We start from the raw sequence: 18981 nt of genomic DNA, 5'->3' as shown, positions 1-18981 counted from the left end.
GGTAAGCTTACCTTCAGATTGCAACTGTCAGGAAACAATGGTACGGGTCTCAAATTGTATAAAAATAGCTCACATACGCGAGTCTGAGAGACACTGCTAAAGGCCTACGAGCAGACCATCAGCTAACCCTCTTAATTACTGGCAGTAACAGGCCCAGAAGAAAATAACAAAACAAAAAAAAACTGATGAGAAAAGCTGGAAAATAAAATATGAACTTTTGTGATCAAAAACAAAGCTCTAAAAGCACCACAGAAACTTCCTGACATCTGGTGGCAGAATCAGCATCAAGCAGAAGTAAGATGCTTCTCCAGATATGGTTCAAATATTTAAACAAAATTAGGAAGTGAAATAATCTGGACTGTTCTCCTGCCCTACCTGACAGCCAACTCAAGAGCAGCATAACACAGATTGGAAACAAGTTTTCTCTCAACTGCTGTGTTGAGGTACCTGGGACAGGTGGGGGAGATTTTGTACTCCCTAAATACCAGCTACATCTATTGAAAGGATGTAAAAGGCCTGGTTTTATGGCACTGAGAATTAGACTGCTACTACTCAAGAGCCCTAGTGATGAATTGATTTCACTAGTCAACATGATAATGAGAGGGCACAATCAAACAATTAAGGGGGAGGTTACCAGGGTAATAAGATTAGACTAGTCAGCTCATTGGGCGAGAAATGCTAGCAAAGACTTGATGGGCCAAATGGCCTATTTCTGTATCATTCTATGGTTCTAAACCATGAAATAGGGACAAACGTAGGTTTATTCTTAGCCATGCCAAGCACAGGTTGTAACAATTCCCTGCTGTGGGAAGGGAAACCAGAAGAAAGAGCAATGCTTGAATAGCCCATTGCCTCCTAATGTTGTTTACAGGAATCATTGAGAAAGCATGAAGCCAGTTGCTTGCCAAATACTCACCCGCAGAGGCATCATGATCTAACTGAAGACAAGATAATTTCACAATCATAAAAAAAGTCTCAATTATATGCTCTTTTTAAGTACAAATATGCTCCAAGTTCCAAACAGCTTCAGTATGTTCACAGAAAAAAAACTTAAAAGACCTGCATTTATATAGAGCCTTTCATGACCTAGTGAGATCCCAAAGCGCTTTCCAGCCAATTAAGTACAAAAAGCTATTTAAAAATAAATCCCACAACATGACACAAAAAACAATTAAATCACCTCTGACTTTCCAGTGAAAAATCATAATATATATTCACTGCAGTTGTTTATTCAGTGTATTGGTATAGAGGAAAAATAAAATCAAATTGAAGTTTTAAGATTATGCCAACATGTTTCTTGTACAATATGTTTATCGTTTCAAAATGGCTCCCACCAACACTAGTGATGGACCGGCAACCACGTATGTTTCATCTTACTGTTTGAGCAGCTCAAAATGTGCTCCAGAAAAGTTCTACATTTGGAAGAATTAAATCTATACTGATACCATTGGTTGATGTCACGTTCACATAGTACAAAAACTTCGCATGTTGCGTTTTGCTGAAATCCTAGTGATAACACTGATGGTCAAAAAAAAACTCAATGTTAAAGATCTGGATTCTAAGCTTACTGTACTTGGCAACAGCTACCCTTTCTGGGTAGGCCAACTTTTTACCAAACCAGAATTCATTACTGAATCAATGGCATTTCACAATAAATCACAGCCCATCATTTAAATCATTTCACCATTTGAAGGCCGTCCTAACTTATAATATGAATTAGTAAATGTTCTGCAGTTAATTCTACTTTGTTACAAATGCAAAAATTTAAGGTGAAACAGTCAATTCTGCATTGGAACCATGAGCCAAGAGTTTGCTGGCTTCCCCAAATATAAGATTCGTGCACTTACTTAATTTACAGTGCTTTGGCTGTTTTGAGCCACACGCTGCTTCTTTCAGCTATTTGTACATCACAAAAAAAACCATTGCACAACTCATTAAGAAGCCATATTCAACTTTGTACATATTCTTCCTCAATCGTTCATGTCATGGACTATAAAGATAACAACGCAATCACTATACTCCAAAGTAATTCACTGAATGAAGCGTTTTGTAATGTTTTAATGGCGGTGATAAAAGCAAGCCTTTTTGAAACTGTGCATCAAATCACATGTGGAACTTCAAATAATCCTTACCAAATGTTCATTTTCTGTAAAGGATATAAACTGTAATTGCACTAGGTTTAAATAGAAAGGACTTGCATTTATTTCACATCCTCAGGATGTCCCAAAGTATTTCACAGAAATTAATTACTTTAGAAGCATTGTCACTATTATGTAGAAAAATGCAGCAACCAATTTCCACACAGCAAAGTTACACAAACATCAATGAGATAAATGGTCAATTAATCTGTTTTGATGATATTGGGGAGAAATAAATGTTGACCAGAAGATCTGGGAAACTCCCGCTCTACTTTGAATGGTGCATGGGATCTTTTACATCCACGTGAACAGTCAAATAGAGCTTGGATTTAACACCTCATCCGAAAACAACACCTCTGACAAAGCAATACACAGTGAAGCGTCAGCATAGATTATGTGCTCAAATCGTGGAGTGGGGCTCAAGTGCACTATCTTCAGAGGCGAGATGGCTATTATTGAGCCAAGTTGTTACTACAATGATGCAGCAAATTTATCCAGTGAGTTATTGAGCTATACAGACCAGGAAGATCTCCCTTCTTGGCCATCAGTTGGAAAAGCAATGGAAGCACTATAATTAGCCTTCTGAAACTTGAATTAAGGAAAAAGAGGAGCCTTTCCTCTTCAGCAATCTCTGCTGAAAGTACTCATGTGTATCTGGTGAGGACAAGATTAGGCTCGACTGATGCCCTCCACAGTAGAATAACTTTACAACACTCACTGTCAAGCCTCACATGTGAATAATGGCCACTTCTGTATTGTACCAGATAGTACTGGAACCCATGTAACCATATTCCAATAGAGAATCAATATTTCTAACAGGACTAGACAGACAAGATGCAGGGAAGATATTCCCGATGGCTGGGGAGTCCAGAACCAGGGGTCACAGTCTCAGGATACGGGGTATGCCATTTAGAACCAAGATGAGGAGAAATTTCTTCACTTAGAGGGTGGTGAACCTATGGAATTCTCTTCCACAGAAGGCAGTGGAGGCCAAGTCATTAAATATATTCAAGAAGGAGATAGATATATTTCTTAATGCTAAAGAGATCAAGGGATATGGGGAAAAAGCAGGAACAGGGTACTGAGTTAGTCGATCAGCCATGATCATTTTGAATGGCAGAGCAGGCCCGAAGGGCCGAATGGCCTACTCTTGCTCCTATATTCTATGATTCTATGATCTCAAGGGAAGGGCAGAAAGGAAATAAACTGCAGATATAATTGGCCAGTAAAGAAAAAATACCTTTGGAAAAGCTATATTTTAAATCATAGCACAAGATCACAATTACACTGTAGGTTCAAAAATACTTTTCATTACTCTTTCCTTTGCTTTCATGTAGCCAGTCACTGATTATGCAATATATTCAACTGTACAATATTCAGCAGTAAAAATAACTATCTATATTGTATTGTATGCACCTAGTTTTCTACATGATGCCAAGGAGAAAACTACCCTGATAAATATAAAACTTGGCTCCATTGAGAGGAAGTCTTTTGATTTAGCTCCTAAGTCTGTTTAATCAGATAAAAGTATTTGCACCCCTGTCCTGTTTCCATTCAGGCAGCTTTGGTAGCCATTTGAAGTTGTCAGAGTGAAAACATAAATATTTTTACTGAACACTAGTAAAGTGGTATTACTCCACAGATCTAAATTAAAGACCAAGTACACAACTACACAGAGCAAGAAATACCATCCACTTTTAAAGCTCCAGTGGACTGGGAAATTTTATTTCCCAAGATTAGTCTGAATAACAGCTCATAGCCCAGTTAGTTTTCAACTCACTCATCCTCATGAAGCAGCAGGAAAGCTTATAAACAGTCCAGCGCTCAATGGCTAGAAGCTCAAACTAATGAATGCTGCTCTCAGAAGTATAACCACATTACATTTTTAATTACCTCATCAGTTTTCTGCCAAGAATTAAAAGCCAATCTACCCACAAACTAAGATATAAAAAACCTGAATAGTTTCCTTTTTCTCCAACAGGTTTGTAAAATTTAAAAAGAATTATCCAGCCTGGTTCAAAAAAACTGGGCAAGAATCAGGTAAAGAGAAGGGCTGATTGAAAGGAAAGGCATAAGCTGCAAGACACTTAAGAAAACAGCAGGCCAAAGTCCAATCTCCAGTCTGTGTCAAATCAGCTGGGCAGGGTACAGAAACACTGGCCAGATTTCTCACTCCTCATTGCTACCCAGGATCCCATGTTGAACGTATACACTGGCACACAGGATCAGGCTGGGTTGTGATGCCCTCCATAGTCAGACTGCCCCATAACACTCTATTTTGGTTCACACAATATGAAGAATCGGCACTTGGACAACGTATTGGAGGGCACTGCTGCCATGACACTGTACCTTTGCAAAAAGCCAGTGCATTCAGGAAAGGAGGGAAGAAAATTTGCAGTTGGGGGGAAATCATATATATTAAAAAAATTAAAATGTACATATTTGATTAAAATGTGCAAAATAGTTTTGTAGTTAAGGAACAGTATACACTTCAGATTTCTGGTCTCCCTGAAACAAACAAAAACTGGTAGGTCATGAACCACTGCGAAAGTAAGATAACTACAAGAAGTCCCCATGATGGGCTCATTCAAAAACCTCAATTTCTATACTACGTTCAACCAAAGGTGGTTTAAAAAAAAACTCGAAGGAAGAATCATATCCTCTGTATACAATTTAGGACAAAAAAAATTGTCAATTATTTTTAAATATTTGCAATTTTGACAGAAGGACTGACAGGAAGCAGTAAATGATCCAGACCTTGCATAGGAGTTGGAAAAAATACACTCAATTTTACAGGATTACTCAAAGGGCCAAGGTTAACAATGTCGATTTACTCATTTTAATTCTGCTGATACACTGTTGACAATGTGATCTCTCCCCACCAACAGCTCCTAAACCCGGTTCCCACAAATTAAAAATTAGAAATAAAATGTATTAATTACCACTTCAGCCTTTTGAGTAATAACATGTTAACTGCCACAAGAGGGCACAGTGCCTGCATTTCAGTCAGAAACTAGAGAGGTGGTCTCTGCTGCTGTACAAATTCTGCCTGTGTACAATATACAGAAGGACAATCATTCACAGCAACTTTGTAAAAAATGGAGCATTTTACAACAATTATTTCCACTGCATGCATCCATACATTCAGAAAATGAAACACCAGAAATTAGATAAAGCAGTTTCAAAACAAATGCTGTCAAATTAATGTAGCAACCAAAATCCACTTTAACGTGGCTGTCTTGTTTTGCGCTTCCAAACGTCAGCTGTAGAATTTTTTTTTAAATACCCTGCCTAGTACGAGAATTACATGGCTTTACATTATTTTAATGCATAATAAGCCAAATAGGCCTCCAGCTGGTATCCACCATCTTAAAAATCCCCTTAGTGAAGATGAAGGAATTGATATATGTTGTTATCTCAAGCTGGAACACCAAGTCATTTAACCAAAAATCGACTTTTGCTCTTTGAATTGAGTTCAACTACTGATCTTTAGGCAGTAAATACATACTGTTCCCCATTACAGAACTGAAGTAATAATTGGAAGCTTCTTTCCCCCCCAATATTGTTACACTGTTGCAGAACCAAAATTCTCACACTGGCTCAGAGATTCCGCAATAAAATGCAACCAATTTCAGACTGAGACGGTGCCATGAATTCACCCCCCAGGGACTTTCAAAATGAAAGCAAAGAAATATTTGGCTAGTGAGAAGAGGCAATAATTAAAAGGTGGTGATGTAAAAATGGATTACCTACCTGGTAGGGCCTTCCTCGTCCTTCCAATGACATGTAACTTCTATACAACCTACTTCGTTACGTTTCGGGAAAACTATATGCTGAGTGTACACACTGACATTGCTGATAGGTGGTTCTACATGCCGTCTCCTACTCCCACATTACTTAATAGAGCTTTGAGGAATTAACACAGAATGCATTGATAAAAGAAATGCAAGGGATGTTGTGATCTGAATTTTGATTGTGTGCTGCACAAGAGGCTTGCTGATAAAAATTAAGGCATATGGTATTAAAGGAAATGTAGTAGCATGGATTAGAAGTTAGCTAACAGACAGAAAGCAGATGCTTTCTGGACTGGAAGGAGCAAAATGTCACATCCCCCAGGGCAATTAGATCCACTGCCCCTCTCAAAAATATATATAAAATCTGGATTCGGGTATAGAGGAGACAATATTAAAGTTTTCAGAAGGCTTGAAAATAGGGAGTGACTTCAGCAAAAATTTAATGCAGGAAACAGATGAAGTGATATGTTTTGGGAGGAGGAATATGGAAGGAATAATGAGAAAGCACATTGACTAAATGGTAAAACTTTAAAAGGAATAAGAGAACAGAGACACAAGGGTTAAGACACAAATCTTTAAATGTGGGAGGATAAGTTGATAAAGATGCAACAAAAAAAAAATGTATATAGGATACTTGGTTTTATAAACTGGAGCATTGAGCACAAAAGCGAAGAGCGTAATGCTATACTTGCTGTCCAGTTTTAGGTGCCTTACTTTAGGAAGGACGTTAAAGCCAGAGAGAGGGTACACAAGGCGCGAGACGCTTTAGCTATGGGGGCAGACCAGAGGCACTGGAGCTCTTTTCATTAGAACAGACAAGAATAGGAGGGGATCTGATAGAAGTGTTCAAAATGATAATACGTTTTGATAAGGTAAACAGGGAAAAACTAATTCCACTGGTAGATGAGTCTGTAACTAGAGGTGGTAAATTTATCACCAGCAAAAGAACGAAGGATGCGATTAGAAGAATTGTTTTAATGCATGGAATGCCCTACCAGACAGTGGTGGAACCATAATCCATAATAGCTTCTAAAGGGAAATGGATAAATATGTTTATATTGATATTTGAGCTGTTCCCAAATCCTGGACAGACTTGATACAGAATCTGCATTCTCATGCTACAAAACTGGTTGGGCATGCGGCAGAATTTGACCTCTGCATTTTGCAAAATTCTAGGAACCCTGACTATACTTAATCTGGCAATGCTGGATACTGAACACAGGTGTTTGGAATTCAAAGCCATTTTATGTACACGAGCACAGAGAAGACATGTTTCGAGGGCAAATTGGGGGTGAAATTTGTCTTTCCAATGAAGGCAATGGAAAAGAAAACCAGGTTGCCAACGCACAATCGTCCATTTTGCGCCACCGCCCAACACTAATTTTACCTCCATTAACTTAATCCTGCAAGCACTTGATACTGACAATTTTTAATTAGCACAGTTTAATATTCAGACTTAATATTTTGAGTGTAAAATTAACCTACTTATCCATCCTAACTAAATACTGAGAATAATATGCTATCTTTTTGAGTTTCATGTGCTCCAAGCTTTCTTTTTGTACAATATTCCCCTTAGGAAAGGTTGTCCATAATGTGCTCAACATTATACTTCAAGGCTATATTTAACTGACAAAATTATAAATAGTACACACATACATATATATTATACACAATATAATGGATTTGCAAAATTCTCTCAAAAGTCCATTTCATTTATATGATGCTGCATCACTTGCAATCCCTTTCATCACATCATATTCCATCTCGTCAGAGAAAACAATAGTACGACATACATACAATGCTACATAATTACAAATGACCGGAAGCGTGTTACAAGGCAACCATGGAAACTGGTACATGCATAGATCCACTTTACTGACACATACCCTTCTAAGACTACTTACTTAAACCTAACCCTACATAACAGAGATTGCACTTCAAAGGTAATTCATTGTTGTGCAGCATTTGCGATGTCCTGGGGATGTGATAAGGCCCTATGTAAATGCAAGTTCATTCTATCACATTGTGCTTATAAAATCGCATGGAACAGACTGTAACCGTCCCTGGAAGGTGTTACCCAGTCAGTAGCAGTAGTGAAAACTGCCCATTTGCTACTTTGTTTTGTTCCTTGCATTAAACTGTCCAACTTTGCCCTGCTCACATCCAAATAGGATGCCTGCTACATCTACATTCCTTTAGAGTGGGAAAGTGAGAGTTTTATTGCATCCAGTTGTTATCCCGGAGCTCAACAACTTTATGATGCTAGATAACATCATCCAGTGCCATACAATAAGACATCTTTCCAAGTTACACAGCAAAAACTTGCATTTATATAGCACTCATTTGCAAGAGGGCTCCACAAAAGGCAGGAAAAGGAGAAAGTGGACAAAGACAAGGGAAAAAGCAAAATGGAGAGACTAGGCTGGAGAACCAAAAGCACGGCTGAATCGGAATTTTGAGAAGGTTTTTGAAAGCGGGGTGGGAGATGTCAAGGTGAAGTGAATTCGGTCGAGAATTCAGAGAGCAGGAGAGCAATGGTTGAATGAACTGTAGAAGTCTAGCTTCATTTCCAATATTAAAAGTGCATTAAATTTTAGGAATAGAAAAGGCCATTTGGCCCCTTTTAAAATCAACTGATTTGAAACTGCAGACTGGCCTTCCTACTCATTTTGTAAACTTGGATGAGAGAAAGAGTTCCATTTGCTCTACAAGGTAGCAGAAGACAGAAAGGGCCAGAGCATACTCACTAAAAGATGGGCTTCAGCTTGCTTTGGACTACAACAGCAACTTGCATTTATATAAATGACAACAACTACTAACATTTATATAGAACCTTTAACATAATAAAACATCCCAAGGCACTTCACAGGAGCATAATCAGACACAATCTGACACCAAGCCACATAAGGAGATATTAGGGCAGGTGAAAGGTAGATTTTAAGGAGCGTCTTAAAAGGAGGAGAGGTAGAGAGGCGGAGAGGTTTAGGGAGGGAATACCAGAGCTAAGGGCCGAGGCAGCTGAAGGCATGGCCGCCAATGATGGAACGATTAAAATCGGGGATGTACAAGAGGCCAGAATTGGAGGAGCGCAGAGATCTCAGCGGGTTACAGGGCTGGGGTAGATTACAGAGATAGGGAGGGGTGAGGCCATGGAGGGATTGGAAAACAAGGATGAGAATTTTAAAATCAAGGCGTTGCCGGACTAGGAGCCAATGTGGGTCAGCGAGCACAAGGGTGATGGATGAACGGGACTTGATGCAAGTTAGCATACGGGCAGCAGAGTTCTGGATGAGCTTAAGTCTACCGTCCAGTCTTGGAAAATCTTGACCTGAATAAGGTCTTATCTCCAGACTACTTCAAATGAGCAAACCTTTTCTGCTTTTCAATCTACAGCTTGAGTGAAAGTTTGGCGATGTTAAGAAAGTGTGAACATCACCTTGTAGCAAATCAGAAGTAAAACTGGCTGTTAAGGAGGATAGGTTAAATTGGGAAGATGAGGTGTCAAAATCTCAGGACATACAGGTTAATCGACTGGGCAGAAAGATGTCTGATGGAATTTAATGCAGAGATATGTGAGATGATGCAATTTAAGAAGAATAAGGAGGACAAATAAACTAAATGGTAAAACTTTAAAAAGGAGCAGCAGAGACACTTTATCTTTAAAAGTGGGAGAATAAGTTAATAAAGCTGCAAAAAAACATATGGGATCCCAAGTTTTATAACTATAGGCATAGTGTACAAAAGCAAAACGTTAAGCCTAAATATATGCAAATCATTGTTTTGGCTGCTATTTTGACAGGCTATCAAAGTCATGGAGAATGTGCCAAAGAGATTTGCGATGAGATGAGAGGACAGGCTTTAGTTATGAGGAAAGACCAGAGAACCTGGAGCTATTGTAATTGGGACAAAGAAGGTTAAGAGCCAATCTAAGTGTTCAAAATTATGATATCCAAAAGAACAGAAGGGAGAGGTTAGGAGAAATATTTTTATGCAGAGGGTTGTTAGGACATGAAATGCCTTTGCAGAAACACTGATAGAAACAGAATGCGCATAGCTTTTAACAGGGAAGTTGATAATATTTGAAAAGAAACTGGAGAAACAAAATTATAGTCAAACGACAGGGGAATGTGACTCGGTGGATAGCTCTTTCAGAGAGTTGGCACGGATGCAAAGGTCCAAATGGCCTCCTTGTGTGGTGTACAATGCTATGATTAGCTACATTCAGCTGACCTGCATTTACAACATTCATTCAGGAAAATATTCCAGAACATGGATGGACAAAGTGAACATCTTTTTCTGTTCTTCCAACCCTCAATTCCTAAATCCCCCAAACCTTTCTAAGTCAGATTAGTCCTTGACCTCGCACTTTGTGAATCAACTGCAACAGCAGATGGCTTATTTATTGTCACTGGGCACGATGCTCAGCCAGTTTTCCAGTTAAGCTAAATGTGGACTAGACTTGTAACACTTTAGGCAAATGACATCATGGTTTTATTGGAACAGGAATAACGGACAGCTGAAATGACATCAAGTGACACACAACTCACCACCGTCTACTCTTAATTCAAAGTTGCTTAATTCGAATTGCAGGATAATTGACTTTTTAAAAAAAAACACAATTACCACTTTGCTGTGTTATTTATGTTGCTTAATCCATTTTTAGTACCAAAAACAACTTTGAATTATCATTATACTGTACTGCTGGTAGACACCATTAATTACTTACTAACAGGCAATGCTCTGTAGTATACAAAAAGTTGGTGCAGCATAAACCACACAGTAAACAAATGCCTCCACGATTCTGACATTTCTTCCAGTCTCCCATTTTGTTATGGAATTACTGCTGCCAGGTTCCAAACCCTGGGTACTGTCTCTATTCTCCAGACTGTTTTGAATGACAGTGACTCTCTTTCACCGCCTCACTCTAAGTACTTCATAGAATCATAGAATCATAGAAGTTACAACATGGAAACAGGCCCTTCGGCCCAACATGTCCATGTCGCCCCGTTTATACCACTAAGCTAGTCCCAATTGCCTGCACTTGGCCCATATCCCTCGATACCCATCTTACCCATGTAACTGTCCAAATGCTTTTTAAAAGACAAAATTGTACCCGCCTCTACTACTGCCTCTGGCAGCTCGTTCCAGACACTCACCACCCTTTGAGTGAAAAAATTGCCCCTCTGGACCCTTTTGTATCTCTCCCCTCTCACCTTAAATCTGTGCCCCCTCGTTATAGACTCCCCTACCTTTGGGAAAAGATTTTGACTATCGACCTTATCTATGCCCCTCATTATTTTATAGACTTCTATAAGATCTCCCCTTAACCTCCTACTCTCCAGGGAAAAAAGTCCCAGTCTGTCTAACCTCTCCCTGTAAGTCAAACCATCAAGTCCCGGTAGCATCCTCGTAAATCTTTTCTGCACTCTTTCTAGTTTAATAATATCCTTTCTATAATAGGGTGACCAGAACTGTACACAGTACTCCAAGTGTGGCCTCACCAATGCCCTGTACAACTTCAACAAGACATCCCAACTCCTGCATTCAATGTTCTGACCAATGAAACCAAGCATGCTGAATGCCTTCTTCACCACCCTATCCACCTGTGACTCCACTTTCAAGGAGCTATGAATCTGTACTCCCAGATCTCTTTGTTCTATAACTCTCCCCAACGCCCTACCATTAACGGAGTAGGTCCTGGCCCGATTCGATCTACCAAAATGCATCACCTCACATTTATCTAAATTAAACTCCATCTGCCATTCATCGGCCCACTGGCCCAATTTATCAAGATCCCGTTGCAATCCTAGATAACCTTCTTCACTGTCCACAATGCCACCAATCTTGGTGTCATCTGCAAACTTACTAACCATGCCTCCTAAATTCTCATCCAAATCATTAATATAAATAACAAATAACAGCGGACCCAGCACCGATCCCTGAGGCACACCGCTGGACACAGGCATCCAGTTTGAAAAACAACCCTCTACAACCACCCTCTGTCTTCTGTCGTCAAGCCAATTTTGTATCCAATTGGCTACCTCACCTTGGATCCCATGAGATTTAACCTTATGTAACAACCTACCTTGCGGTACCTTGTCAAATGCTTTGCTGAAGTCCATGTAGACCACGTCTACTGCACAGCCCTCATCTATCTTCTTGGTTACCCCTTCAAAAAACTCAATCAAATTCGTGAGACATGATTTTCCTCTCACAAAACCATGCTGACTGTTCCTAATTAGTCCCTGCCTCTCCAAATGCCTGTAGATCCTGTCCCTCAGAATACCCTCTAACAACTTACCCACTACAGATGTCAGGCTCACTGGTCTGTAGTTCCCAGGCTTTTCCCTGCCGCCCTTCTTAAACAAAGGCACAACATTTGCTACCCTCCAATCTTCAGGCACCTCACCTGTAGCGGTGGATGATTCAAATATCTCTGCTAGGGGACCCGCAATTTCCTCCCTAACCTCCCATAACGTCCTGGGATACATTTCATCAGGTCCCGGAGATTTATCTACCTTGATGCGCGTTAAGACTTCCAGCACCTCCCTCTCTGTAATATGTACACTCCTCAAGACATCACTATTTATTTCCCCAAGTTCCCTAACATCCATGCCTTTCTCAACCGTAAATACCGATGTGAAATATTCATTCAGGATCTCACCCATCTCTTGTGGTTCCGCACATAGATGACCTTGTTGATCCTTAAGAGGCCCTACTCTCTCCCTAGTTACCCTTTTGCCCTTTATGTATTTGTAGAAGCTCTTTGGATTCACCTTTGCCTGATCTGCCAAAGCAATCTCATATCCCCTTTTTGCCCTCCTGATTTCTCTCTTAACTCTACTCCGGCAATCTCTATATTCTTCAAGGGATCCACTTGATCCCAGCTGCCTATGCATGTCATATGCCTCCTTCTTCTTTTTGACTAGTGCCTCAATCTCCCGAGTCATCCAAGGTTCCCTACTTCTACCAGCCTTGCCCTTCACTTTATAAGGAATGTGCTTACCCTGAACCCTGGTTAACACACTTTTGAAAGCCTCCCACTTACCAGACGTCCCTTTGCCTGCCAACAGACTCTCCCAATCAACTTCTGAAAGTTCCTGTCTAATACCATCAAAATTGGCCTTTCCCCAATTTAGAATTTTAACTTTTGGGCCAGACCTATCCTTCTCCATAGCTATCTTGAAACTAATGGAATTATGATCACTGGTCCCAAAGTGATCCCTCACTAACACTTCTGTCACCTGCCCTTCCTTATTTCCCAAGAGGAGGTCAAGTTTTGCCCCCTCTCTAGTCGGGCCATCCACATACTGAATGAGAAATTCCTCCTGAATACACTCAACAAATTTCTCTCCATCCAAGCCCCTAATGCTATGGCTGTCCCAGTCAATGTTGGGAAAGTTAAAGTCCCCTACTATTACCACCCTATTTTTCTTGCAGCTGTCTGTAATCTCCTTACATATTTGCTCCTCAATTTCCCGTTGACTATTTGGGGGTCTGTAGTACAATCCGATCAAAGTGATCTCTCCCTTCTTATTTTTCAGTTCTACCCATATAGACTCAGTGGGCGAACCCTCGGATATATCCCCTCTCACTACTGCCGTGATGTTCTCCCTAATCAAGAACGCAACTCCCCCTCCTCTCTTACCTCCTGCTCTATCTTTCCTATAGCATCTGTACCCTGGAACATTGAGCTGCCAGTCCTGCCCCTCCCTTATCCATGTTTCAGTAATAGCTATAACATCCCAGTCCCATGTACCCATCCATGCCCTGAGTTCATCTGCCTTGCCCATCAGACTTCTTGCATTGAAATAAATGCAGTTTAATCTAGACTTCCCTTGGTCTTTGCCCTGCTTTCTCAGACCATCTGTCCGGTCATGTTCTGTGCACTCTCCCTTACTGCCTTTTGTTTCTGTCACCACTTTATTTCCCACTGACTTCCTGCATCGGTTCCCATCCCCCTGCCACATTAGTTTAAACCCTCCCCAACAGCACTGGCAAACACTCCCCCTAGGACATTGGTTCCAGTCCTGCCCAGATGCAGACCGTCCAATTTGTACTGGTCCCACCTCCCCCAGAACCGGTTCCAATGGCCCAGGAATTTGAATCCCTCCCTCTTGCACCATCTCTCAAGCCACGTATTCATCTTAGCTATCCTGTCATTCCTACTCTGACTAACCCGTGGCACTGGTAGCAATCCTGAGATTACTACCTTTGAGGTCCTACTCTTTAGTTTAACTCCTAACTCCCTAAATTCAGCTTGTAGGACCTCATCCTGTTTTTTACCTATATCATTGGTGCCTATATGCACCACGACAACTGGCTGTTCACCCTCCCCCTCCAGAATGTCCTGCAGCCGCTCCGAGACATCCTTGACCCTTGCACCAGGGAGGCAACATACCATCCTGGAGTCTCGGTTGCGTCCGCAGAAACGCCTGTCTATTCCCCTTACAATCGAGTCCCCTATCACTATAGCTCTGCCACTCTGCCACTTCAAGCAGCATTCTACACATTCCTCTCCATGTCAACACCTGTTCTAACTTCTACAATATTATTTCTTTCACTAGTATATGCAGCTCTCCTGTTGTCTTTCACACTCTTTCCATTACCTGCACCTTCATTTCCTAACATTTGAATCCATAAAAAAGTAGGTCGCTGGCTTGAATCACTTTGGGCTGAGCATAACCCTAAGAGCAGCAATACTCAAAATACAGACCGGGGCCATTTGCAGCCTGCCTACTGTTTACCAGTGTCCCAAAGCAGACTTGCTACTCCATGCATCTCTTTTTATGCACCGGCTGACTTATTGGGGACGTGTGGAGGGGTGGGGGGAAACGCAGGTAGAGGAAAAGATAAAGCCGGAATATATCGTTGTTCTGCCTCCTTTTCTTCCTCTCCACAAAAGGTGGCGTGGGAATGATTTCATTCAGCAAATGAAAGGGCCTTGTTGAAATGTAACTTTAACAGAAGTGATTAAAAGAATTATGAGCTGTTATGTTTCTTGTCTCCCCCTTTTCCTGCAAGAAAGCACCTGGACTTCACTTGAAAACTGCCACATCCCATTGCTTGTTGGTAGACCACTGCTGAGAGCGATCTTAACAAACAGTTAACAACACTGCTTTAACTGTCTACCAAAGTATCTTTGTATACATCAAAAAGTCACCCTACATTTCCTTCAGTCAAGAGTGCACCATACATAAACTTAGCTGGCTTCGTTGCCCACCCCCCACTTTAGCACATTGAAAATCGCATTCCTACCTGTTCTACTCTGTTTCTCTTTGTAAATTTCACTCACATTCTAGCCGCAACAAAGGTGATGGTCAGGCTTAGCTGCCACTGCTCTGCTGTACACCCCCGTCTTCACACAAATCAAAATGTCTACTTCTAACTAATCAGCAGTCACAACAAAAGGAAAACCTCATCAAAAATTTAAAACCAATGATGCTAAAGCTTACAAGGCAATCATTAGTAAACAAAGTAAAAACCCCCATGACCTTAATAATTGCACATATTATGAAAATAATTCCATAGGCCAAGAAAAACTTTTTACAGAACAAATATAGGTAAAACAATTAACACCACACAATTGGTTAGGGGAAAAATGCAGAGTCAAGGTACAACCTAGATGTTTTCCATTCAAGATCACATGTGCCATGTTGCATGCTTAGCAGAAATGGATATTTATTGCCCGACACTATTCAAGACTATCAGCTAGATTAAAGTAAAATTATATTTATACAATTGTTAATCACTCAGGCAGAAAACAGAATGCAGTACAGAAGCCCATTCCGCCCATTCGAGTCTGTGCAGGCTCTCTGAAAGAGCTACCAATTAGTCCCACTCCCCTGCTCTTTCGCTTGCAATTTTTTCCTTTTCAGGTAATATATCCAATTCCCTTTTGAAAGTTACCATTGAATCTGCTTCCACCACCCTTTCAGGCAGTGCATTCCAGATCATAACTCAGAGTAAAAAAAAAATTCTCCTCATCTCACCCCTGGCTCTTTTGCCAATTATTTTAAATTTATGTTCCTCTGTTTATCGACCCTCTTGCCAGTGGAAACAGTTTCTCCCTATCTACTCTATCAAAACCCCTCACAGGGATTATCTCAATAGGGTTAAAATAAGACAATTATGCAAGTTCAGCAATTCAGAACCACTACACATGGACTAAATAGGGCTGGGAAACTATACACTTCCTGTGATTTACTACATACTGACTACAGGAATGACCTCTCAATAAGTTCCCCTTCCATGCAGCCACGATTCCAGTGGACACCAGTATGTTTTTGCTCACAATTCTTTTTATAGCCATTAACACAGACCAAATTCTACCTGGATAGCGGAAATCAGTTCTATAGCTAGTTTATCAACTCCATCTATCAAAAACGATGTTACAACATACCAAAGGTATTTCACCTTTCAAAAAATATGTAATCCATCTTTCGTAACAGGCACAAGGAAAAACAATTGTTTTTAAAGAAAAGGTCAATAATAAAAAAAATCTGTGGCAAATATAAGGAAGCAGAGACCACCTTAAAAAAACAGCAACATATTTATTAACCTGCAAAGAGTAAGTGCCCGTGGAAATTCAAGATGGTGGAAACCCACACAGAACCAACGGTAGAATCCTCAGGGCAATGAATATGAAACACAGAAAACTACTGGAAAATGACTTAAAAGGTTAGTTAATAAACCTGCTTAAACGGCACTTGCTGCTGGAAGCGGATGGATCAGCGATCAACCTACCCGACAATGAAACTGCCAAATGGACTTGCTGCTCTGAGTTCTTGGGAAGCACAAGGGCAAGGCCAGCCCCACTAGCAATTCAGCAGATTCCCACCACTGCCCGAGATCAGATAAATTGCGAGGCCCCGCCCACCAAGCAAAAAAGTGCTGCTCCATTCACCCACCAGTACCTCCCCAACTGAGGCCGTTGCTGCCCCTGCCCCCTCCCCTTTGTTCTTCTCCCTTCCTCCTCTCCTCTCCCTTGGTTTAGTTATCTTCCCAGCCTCTAACCTTACTTGACCTGAAATATGCCCTTGACTCATGTGCAATGCTGTGGATGAACAATTAATTGATACAATGAAAATACAACTTCTTGCACTACTTAACCACTGGTTTGGAACTTTGACTCCATTATTCATGAGCACCGACTTAAAGCTGCAGGACTTAATTACATTTCATGTCTGTGTCCTTTGTAAAATAACCTAAAAAAAACCTGCTAATTTCAATTATAGTTGGTATAATTAACCTGCCCAACACATACATTTAGAACTAATGGGTGACTAGGTCCACAGGCTGGAGTCTGAGATTTTAGCAGCACTTTGTTAGATGATTAACTATTCCAAAAAATAAGGAAATAAAATTCAAAAGGAAACTGGGGAAATAGTATTCATCAAATTGGGGTCACTGTTCTTTGATTAATTTAGAAGGGCTCAATGGAAAATACAAATGACAAAAAAAATTGGAAAATAACGGTTTTGTTCTTCTCTCCCCCTTCTGTACCATAGATCAATTAATTTATCTGATGAGCAACTTAGCCATACAGGCCAAAAAAGATTCTAGATTTGATCCCCTTGTCAGTTTTCAGGTGGGGGTTGGAAGAGGCTCTTTAATTGGCTTCAGCACCCCTGGGTTGACAGCTAATGGGCAGGATTCCCACTGCTGTTTTTGATATACATTGATGACTTGGACTTTGGTGTACAGGGCACAACTTCAAAATTTGCAGAGAACACAAAATTTGGAAGTGGGGTGAACAGCGAGGAGGATAATAATAGACTTCAAGAGGACACAGACAGACTAATGGAATGGGCAGTCACATGGCAGATGAAATTTAATGCAGCGAAGCGATACATTTTGGCAGAAAGAACAAGGAGAAGCAATATAAACTAAATGGTACAATTCTAAAGGGGGTGCAGGTACAGAAAGATCTAGGAGTATATGTGCACAAATCTTTGAAGGTGGCAGGACAGGTTGAGAAAGCGGTTAAAGAAGCATACGGGATCCTGGGTTTTATAAACAGAGGCATAGAATACAAAAGCAAGGAAGTTATGATGAACCTTTATATAACACTGGTTCGGCCACAACTGGAGTATTGTGTCCAATTCTGGACACCGCACTTTCGGAAGGATGTCAAAGCCTTAGAGAGGGTGCAGAAAAGATTTACTAGAATGGTTCCAGGGATGAGGGACTTCAGTTACGTGGATAGACTGGAGAAGGTTAAGGGGAGATTTGATAGAAGTGTTTAAAATCATGACGGGTCTAAATAAAGTAAATAAAGAGAAATTGTTCCCATTGGCGGAAGGTTTAAGAACCAACGGACAGAGACTTAAAGTGATTAACAAAAGAACCAAAAACGTTTTTTATGCAGTGAGTAGTTATGAACTGGAATGCGCTGCCTGAAAGGGTGGTGGATGCAGAGTCAATTGTGGCTTTCAAAAAGGAATTGGATAAATATTTGGAGAGAAAAAATTTGCAGCGCTACGGGGAAAGAGCGGGGGAATGGGACTAACCAGATTGCTCTTACAAAGAGCCGACACAGGCTCAATGGGCCAAATGGCTTCCTTCTGTGCTGTAACGATTCTATGATCCAGGACAAAGCAGCCCACTTGATTGGCACTCCATCCACCTAAACATTCACTCTCTTCACCACCAGCGCACAGTGGCTGCAGTGTGTACCATCCACAGGATGCACTGTAGCAACTCGTCACGGCTTCTTCGACAGCACCTCCCAAACCCACGATCTCTACCGCCTAGAAGGACAAGAGCAGCAGGCACATGGGAACACCACCACCTGCACGATCCCCTCCAAGTCACACACCATCCCAACTTGGAAATATATAGCCGTTCCTTCATCGTCACTGGGTCAAAGTCCTGGAACTCCCTTCCTAACAGCACTGTGGGAGACCTTCACCACACGGACTGCAGCGGTTCAAGAAGGCGGCTCACCACGACTGTCTCAAGGGCAATTAGGGATAGGCGATAAATGCTGGCCTTGCCAGCGACGCCCACATCCCATGAACGAATATTTTTTTAAAAATTGCGATCCA

The 18981-nt window shown here is 40.9% G+C and overlaps 1 protein-coding gene across 8 annotated transcripts in view; it reads right to left on the bottom strand.

Moving 5' to 3' along the window:
* The window catches only part of LOC137328046 (liprin-alpha-1-like), a 128121-nt gene that overhangs the window by 76528 nt on the left and 32612 nt on the right, over positions 1–18981 (bottom strand). The window lies entirely within an intron of this gene.

Source organism: Heptranchias perlo, chromosome 12 (genome assembly GCF_035084215.1).
Source record: "Heptranchias perlo isolate sHepPer1 chromosome 12, sHepPer1.hap1, whole genome shotgun sequence".
Taxonomy (NCBI): Eukaryota; Metazoa; Chordata; class Chondrichthyes; order Hexanchiformes; family Hexanchidae; genus Heptranchias; species Heptranchias perlo.
This window is presented reverse-complemented; position numbering and strand designations above follow the sequence as displayed.